Raw genomic sequence first — 8,716 nt, forward strand, 5'->3', positions numbered from 1 at the left:
TGTTGTGCAAACAAGCCTGCATCATTTCATAAATATAGAATTTGAAAAGTAATAAATTGTATCTAAAAAGTTACACTAGGCACTAGATACATGTTCTGATGAGTTTTGGCAAACAACCATTTGACTAACATGTGTGTCTCACCTGCTCTTGTTCCCTCTCTGTTCTGTCCTCATTCTCCTCTCTCCCTCCCTCTCTATTCCTCTCTCTCCCTCTTTGTGCTGACAATCAAGCCAAACACCAACATCATCAAATATACAGTTGAAACCAGATATTTATGTACTCTTCTGATAAAAACACAAACACTTTTTTAATTGTAACATCAAATCAGACTAAATGTTTACTTTTTTAGATTGATAAATATAAAAAATATATTTGTTAACTTTAGGAGTAGAGAGAGAAACTATCTGTATTTCTTAATTGCACTAAATTGTATTCAAATTTGAGCCACACTTACGGAGGTCGACAATTCTTTTCCTGGTGTTTTGGCTGATATCTCTTGATTTTCCCATGTCAAAGAAACAGGCTCCAGTGTTGCCAACTTAGCGACTTTGTCGCTATATTTAGCGAGTTTTCAGACCCCTTAGCGACTTTTTTTCTAGAAAAAGTCACTAAAAAAGACGTGAAAGCGCGTATCGCTTTTACTCTCAACAAGCAGCGGGTGCTGTAACGCAGTCAGTTCTTCTTTTACTCTTATGCTGTTTTGTGGATCACAAGGTTTAAAACTACTTATAAACACACACACACAAAGTAACTCCACCAGAGTGCCTATTTCGGGTCACTTTTGCCGGTGCAAGCCCAGGTAAAGGAGCAGGGTTGGAATTGTGACATTAAAAAAAGCAATAATTGCTAAAATAAATGTAATTTGTAGTTCTAAATAAACTCTAAATGCATTTAGGACGTTTTTTACTCACTTTATGTCTCTTCCACGATGTTATTTCTCTCTCCAACAACATAGATTACAATTAGATTAGCATGACCAATTATGCAAATTAGGCAATGACGTCTTTAGCGACTTCTAGCGACTTTTAGGACAACCAATAGCGATTTTCCTTACTGAGGAGTTGGCAACACTGACAGGCTCTGTGTTGGGGTGTCTTGTATGCATCCACAGGTTTGCCACCAATTTACTCACATGGACTCTACTAACCTATCAGAAGTTTCTTCAGCTCAGAATGGAATCATCTGGAGTTTTCTTATTAATTAACAATAAACTTAGTGTATATGTACTCCTAAATTTGATGAAAGTGATTAAAATAGACATCTCCCTCTTTTTATTCTGACATTTAACTAATTAAAAAGATATTTCAACATTTATTTATCTAAAACAAAACAAGTTTACTCTAAATTGATGTTTAAAAGTAAAAAAAAAGAAGAATTATGTTTTCTCCCTAAAGTGTCCTTCCAATGATTTACTTTCCTAGTGAATGTTTCTTGTTTTGAGATAATTTTTTGTTTTACACTCTATCTAAAAGCTATTTTTGCTTGAAATAAATGTAAAATGTTCATTTTTAGATTTACAGACTAAATAAGAAAAAAAGTAATATATACTTGAAACAAGTCTAATCATCTAACACATGAGACTGGAAACTAGCTTGTAATGTTCAAAACAAGATGGACAAGATAATCTGGCTAAATCTAAGACAATAAATCTTGTTAAGCTACAAGAAATTTGCAGTGTATGTAAATATCTGGTTTCAACTGTGAATATACTATTATCTATTTTATTTATTGAATTTTATTGTTTTATTTATATTTTGATATTGCTAGGGATGATGCAATGATCGGGGACCATTCTTCATTTCGTTGTTCTCGTGACAATGACAATAAAGTTTCTGATCTGATCTGATACTGCTGTGTATTGAAATTTCTCTTGTTTTGCGTAGAAATATACTGAACAACATCCATCCATCCATCCATTCGCTTCCGCTTATCCTTTTCAGGGTCGTGGAGCCTATCCCAGCTGTCATAGCTGCCCACTGAACAACATACAAAGCATAATATATAAAATAACATCTACCTGAGTTTTTTCTTTGAAAGACGCTCCTTATGTCTATTGTTGTGTTCATCAGTACACAATTGAAACGGATTTAGAGAGTTTGTTTAGCCGTGGAGGGTAACAACTGAAAATATGAAATGTAAGCTAAGGCTCTCTCAAAAAATCAGCATTGTCATTCGGCTTTTTATTTATCCATTTGTTGATTCACTCGAAGAGCAAGTAACGCAACCAAGTGATCAGTTTGATATCAATCTTTTGTGATATATATTTGTACAGTAGGCCTACGAATGATTTGCTTTGGTACCTGGTAAAACTTAAGCTCTCCTCTGTCTGCAGCAAACTCGCAGGCAGTAGTGATGTGTCTGTCGCAAACGAAATGGTTCTTAGAGCTGGGTCTTTGACATGAACGACGCGATCAGGCTCCTTATCGTGAGCCGTGTTTTTGTTTTGTTTTTTTCTTTCTCTCACCCTCTCTCTCGCACTTTTTTTCCGCTTCACTCTGCACGCGAGCCTTGTGCTTTACGCTGGGATGAGGGGGGAGGGGTGGTAGTTACACTCGCAGTAGCACAGGAACAGAACGGGAGGGAGAGACAGAGAAAGAGAGCCAGGGACAACAACGTCACATCAGAAAGGTATAGTAATCATCCACAACTATTTTCAGTTGCAGATGATAAAGGATACAGAAAGTTTATTCATGCAGGCCCATATGACAGAGAATGTGCATCTTCTTTTTGTTTTCATATTTTCATTTATATTTAATTATATTTTTTGTGTTGTGGTTTGCAGTGTTTTGTACGGTGGCCCTGAGAGGCCACTGCAACTTCAGAAAACACTTGCAAAAAGAAAAATGCTGCAAAAAGGAAAACGCTGCAAAAAGAAAGACGCTACACTGCAACTTCAAGAAAAAAGCTCCACTGCAAAAAGAAAAACGCTACAAAAAGAAAGACGCTGCACTGCAACTTCAAGAAAAACGCTGCACTGCAAAAAGAAAAATGCTGCAAAAAGAAAAGCAAGCGCTGCAAAAGCACACAAAGCACAACGGAAATAGGAAAAAAGACAACAGAAATGTTCCTGGGGAGACAATAACCCGACGGACCAGTTGCACGAACCAAAACATGCTAACCAGTGCGCTAGGACTGGGACACACTTCAAAGAAGTGGAGGAGAGGTAAATGTGTTGTAATCTCATGATTCTAATAATACTACAGATATCTGGAATATATATTCAAAGATAATTCTAACAAAGATAATGTTTAATGTAGCCTTAGAAATGAAGCTTTTTGAAACTCGAGAACAAATACTAATAAGTCAAAGTCATTAAGGAATATTGCAGTTAATGTGTTCAGGTTTTAATTTGGCATTGTCTTCATCAGGCAATGTATTGTCCATATTGTGGAATCCAGCTAGTGGGGCAAATTGGAGTTTTTTGTGGGTCCTGTGGAACTAACATTCAAGTTTTAGCACCTTTTATAGAGAATGGTAAGCACTTCACTTTCCTAAGTTCTAGTATTTATTGCTCACCTTTTAATTGCTTCATAATGACTTATATACACCACAGTAGCTTCAGTAGTGCGTGTTAAACTTTTTTATTTGGGGGGGGGGGGGATTATTATTCATGTGCCATTCCAAAGTACTATATTCATTTCCTTATTCTAAGGTTTTTGTATTGTTAAAGACTCTGTATGCAAAGATAAATCAGAATTCCAAAAACGCAAAGGCATGAACTGGTAGGTACTAAGAACTGTATTCTGGTTTAAGCCTGCCACCGGTTCTACGGCATAATTTTAAAAACTAGTTTATGACTTAATAGGGCATATGTACACAGTGACGAAATTCTTCTAACTTCTCTAATTTTGCTCATTTTGAGTTGTCAGCATAGAGGTCTTAATGAGAGTGATAAGTCCTGAATCCTGGTCCATGTTCTTTGAGCTTTTGCTGGCCTTTATTTAAGCACACATCAAGAAGATTAAATACTTGAGTCATGTTTATTGAGACTTGTTTCAGATGTGGTATTTTTTTTAAAAACACTTATTAAGTGCATTTGTGGATTCCTGCGTTTGTAATTATCTTTTCATGTTTTCTCTTCAACCTTAGGCCCAGTCTCAGTCACAGACATCATCAATAAGTATTTCTCTGAGGGCCATACATATGAAGTGATCCTGGATTTTCTTGAAAACAAGCATAATATTTGTATGAGTCTGAGAACATTAAAGAGGAGGCTAAAAGATGCTGGAATGACTAGAAGGACAGACTTTACTCCCACTGACATTGTCATTTCCACTGTTACACAAGAACTGAGAGGCTCAGGTCAGCTTCTGGGTTACAGATCCATGTGTCAGACACTGCGACAAAAGTATAATCTGAAAGTTAAAAGAAATGATGTAATGCACATACTCTCAAGACTAGATCCATATGGTGTTAAGCGTCGCTGTAAACGCAGGTTTGTTCGAAGAGGATATTTTTCAGAAGGACCAAATCAAGTGTGGCATGTGGATGGTTATGATAAGCTGAAGCCCTTTGGTGTTGCTATTAGTGCATGTGTCGATGGATTTTCAAGGAAAGTTATGTGGCTCAGCTGTGGCAGCTCAAATAATGACCCAGGTATCATTGCAAAATATTATATGGAGTGCTTGTCACGGTTTGGTCAACTTCCAGCATGCCTTCGTACAGACTGTGGCACAGAAAATGGCACAATGGCAGCCATTCACTGTGCTTTAAGATCAGACCATGGAGATGAACTTGCAGGAGCCCACAGTCATATGTATGGTACCTCAACTACAAATCAACGGATTGAAAGTTGGTGGTCTTTGTTCAGAAAGCAAAGGTACATGGCTTTTAAAATATATTCTGAAACTAAAATTGAATGGTTCTGAAGGTGTTTCGTGGTCAGCGATATACTTTTTTTTGTGGGTGGGGTTTTATACTCAAATATTAAATTACAGTCACAAACAAACAAAGAAAAACATAGTCACCTACACATTTTTCTCATGTGATGCACAACTGCTTCAAAAAATATAATAAATGGTTTGGTATACCAGTGACATTTGTTTGTATTAAAACAACACACTCAAAAAGAAACTCCTACTCAGACATTCCACAAAAGTCCTAAAAAGGAACTATAAAAAACAACAAACAAACTGACATTCAACATTTTAATAAATTATTATGAATTATGAAGATTGATGTATTTAAAATTGAGTAAAATTTATTCAAATTTGTGTGCCTACGTAGTACCAAACTAACATCTAGATCAAATAGTTTACCTGTAGGGAGTCATATAAATATAAGAACAAGGGTTTCTTCAAATTTGAGAACTGTAATATGAGTAATATAAGAACATTGATCCAACATGACAGAAATTTGTTAGAGGAGGTCATTCGTTTCAGACATTTCTTCGACTTTGTGTGCCAAAAAAAAAAATACTGATGTTTTCACTAGCTTTTGGATTTCTGTGTGGTATCTAACAAGTGATAACAGCTTCAGTGTTCATGTAGAAATAAAATAGTACATTTATATGGACAGACCTGTATATTACAACTTTTCTTAAGTTCAACCGCCAAATGCAGGAATAACAGAAGGATTAATCATTTTGTTAAATTTTGTTATTTGTGTGAAGTTGCTTTTTTTTTCCTGCAGTGCATTGATGAAACACTTCAGAACATGTGAATAAGCTTTTCTTTGAACGAAATTGCACACATTTCAATATTCTTAAGATTACGACTATTTTTTTAAAGAGGACAATTACATTGAATTACTTGTGTTATTAAATTTTATATGCCTTGTCATTCCACCATTAGAACTCAGTTCTGGATTGAACTCTTCAGTGACCTGAGGGAGAGGCATCTTTTCAACGGCAGTCATGAACATAAATGCCTTCTACGATATGTCTTCCTCAATGTCTTGCAAAAAGAGCTTGACGAGTACAGAGATCTCTGGAACACTCACACCATCCGACCTGTGCGCCAATCTTGTTGTCCATCTGGTAAACCAGAAGCCATGTATCACCTGCTTCATAGGTATGTATTTAGTCCATGTATTTTATTTCATAGTTTTACTAAAATTTTTCTTCCTCAGTATAGTGTATTGTATGTGCAGGATACCTGTCCAGCTTGCTGTTATTAAACCTTTTGTTCATTTATAAAATGGTTCAGGAACAGTCCATCCATTATGTGCACTCTTTTCTTTCTTGACCTAACCACTTGAGTTAAGTAAGCAGTATGTCATTTAGGTTTAACAATTTGCCCTAACTGTTACTCACAGCAGGTATTACACACACTTTAGCAATTGAATAGTGTATTTTGTTGTTTTCACCTTTTTGCTGAATAGAAATTAAAGCTGCCACTTGTGTTTTGCCATTAGTTCTGTTCTCTGACTTCATGCACATACTTTTTATTTTTATATTTTTTTCCAAAAAAAAAAAAAAAAAGTTAGACAATCATATTTTAACTTTGGATCACATCTTGGCTAAAAATGACAAATGTAGATATATGCATAATTAAGATTCTTTAAAATCACAATTTCCAGAACTGACTTTTAATTATAAGATTGACTTTGCGCTTTTGCTGTAACCTTGAAGGATAGTACCTGGAGAAGTGACTGAATTTGTTCATTTTTCTGACTGACCTAAGGTATGGTGGAAGAGAGTGTGGATTCCAAGTGCCTCAAGACATCCTGCACCAGTTTGATGACATTCTACCTGCTCAGTACAGTCTATGTGGGGACGACAATCTCCAGGTTCATTTCACAAACTTGGAAAGACAGAGTGAGCTCCCTCGACCAGTCAACTGGACTACTGCAGTTGAAAATTATATAACACTCAAAAATATGACTGGACTTTAGAAGTCAATGTAAAATCATCTGCTAGATGTGGGTACAATTACCACTGACACTAATTGTCACAAACCAACTTTAATGAGTATTGAAAAAAATAGTACCATAGTTTTTATATAAATAGTTTCACTACCGTCAACTTTTCAGTGTGTACGCTTTCGACCTGAAGAAATCAAAAGACCATACTGTACAAAATAACTTGTTCCTTTTAATTAGGTGTTGTAACAAACACGTTGATTAATTTGGAGATCTGTTTTACAAACAAAGGTTTACAAAGTACTCGTCTCCTCTTGACGCCTAGAGCTGCCAGGTGGACCAAATTGCACATGGAAGATGTTCTCAAGAAGATCAGCTGTCAGCCTGGTCTCAGTGTAGCACATGAATGAGAAGAAGAGTGAAGGATGCTGTTCCAGAGCGTTTAGAAAAATACATGACTACATGAGGGCACATCCTTTATCGCTATGCCTGTAATACTCTGCCTATTGCCTTAATATTAAATAATTTTTTGAACAATAATTATTGAAAATATTTTGTCATGTCATTATACTGCCGCAAGTAGAGGTGGCATGGGCCGCGAAACTGAGACACAGGCATTAGAGCCTCTTAATGCTTGTTTTGTTTGGGTTTCCACCAGAGTGGAATTAACAAAAAATAGAGAGGGCATAGCCTAACATACGAAATAGGAAAATAATGATGTGTAATCTATTTATTTCAACAAAAAAACTGTATTCTGAATACCACCTATTTACACAGTAACTGTAACGGAATACAGTTACTCGTATTTTAAATACGTGACAGTGTTACATGTATTTCGTTACTCCCAAACACTGCAAACATATCTGTAGTATTATTAGAATCATGAGATTACAACACATTTACCTCTCCTCCACTTCTTTGAAGTGTGTCCCAGTCCTAGCGCACTGGTTAGCATGTTTTGGTTCGTGCAACTGGTCCGTCGGGTTATTGTCTCCCCAGGAACATTTCTGTTGTCTTTTTTCCTATTTCCGTTGTGCTTTGTGTGCTTTTGCAGCGCTTTTCTTTTTGCAGCGTTTTTTCTTTTTGCGGCATTTTTCTTTTTGCAGTGCAGCGTTTTTCTTGAAGTTGCAGTGCAGCGTCTTTCTTTTTGTAGCTTTTTTCTTTTTGCAGTGCAGATTTTTTCTTGAAGTTGCAGTGCAGCGTCTTTCTTTTTGCAGCGTTTTCCTTTTTGCAGCATTTTTCTTTTTGCAAGTGTTTTCTGAAGTTGCAGTCCGTTTGGCCTCTCAGGGCCACCGTAGTTTTGTGTTGTTTCACTTTAAATTTGTTTAAAAGGGAAAAGCTGAAAATTTTAATAGTTAAAAGTTGAAATGAGAATAGCTGGATTTTTTATTATATGATTTATTTATTACATTTTATGTGGAGTAAATAAATAAAAGTATGTTCATGGTGGCCCCTAGAAACAAAACACGTACAAACTCCAAAACACGAAAAAACTCAGAAAGCACATAAAAACTCAAAACACGTACAAAAGACAACAGAAGTGCTCCAGAATGCTAGGTCCAGTGTTGAGCTTTTGTTACCTAGTGGCTATACAAGCCAGGAAGTACCAACGACCGGATTTGGTGTGTGGTAGTAGAAGGTAAACGAACATTTTTTTAAATTATTTGAATATATATGAGTGCTTGTGTATAAATACACAAACAATACACATATGGTTTCAATTGTGTAATTTAAGTGATCTAGGTAGCTCTGTTTTGGAAGTTCAGTTAACTCTAGAAATGTGTTTTGGAGTTTGTACGTGATTTTTGGAGTTTGTACGTGTTTTGTCTCTAGGGGCCACCGCATATATTTATATATAAACATATATAAATAAAACCACTTTTTTTTTACATTAGTAATTCCTTTTGTGCATAA

At 35.8% G+C, this 8,716-nt stretch overlaps 1 long non-coding RNA gene across 1 annotated transcript; it reads left to right on the forward strand.

Annotated features, from left to right (window-relative positions):
• Positions 1 to 2,994: 2,994 nt before the first annotated feature.
• Positions 2,995 to 5,779, forward strand: LOC106674987 (uncharacterized). Its single transcript, XR_013101644.1, has 3 exons — positions 2,995 to 3,164; positions 3,370 to 3,475; positions 4,091 to 5,779. It is a non-coding gene; the product is annotated as an uncharacterized LOC106674987 (long non-coding RNA).
• The last annotated feature ends 2,937 nt before the right edge of the window (positions 5,780 to 8,716 follow it).

Source organism: Maylandia zebra, linkage group LG14 (assembly GCF_041146795.1).
Source record: "Maylandia zebra isolate NMK-2024a linkage group LG14, Mzebra_GT3a, whole genome shotgun sequence".
NCBI lineage: Eukaryota > Metazoa > Chordata > Actinopteri > Cichliformes > Cichlidae > Maylandia > Maylandia zebra.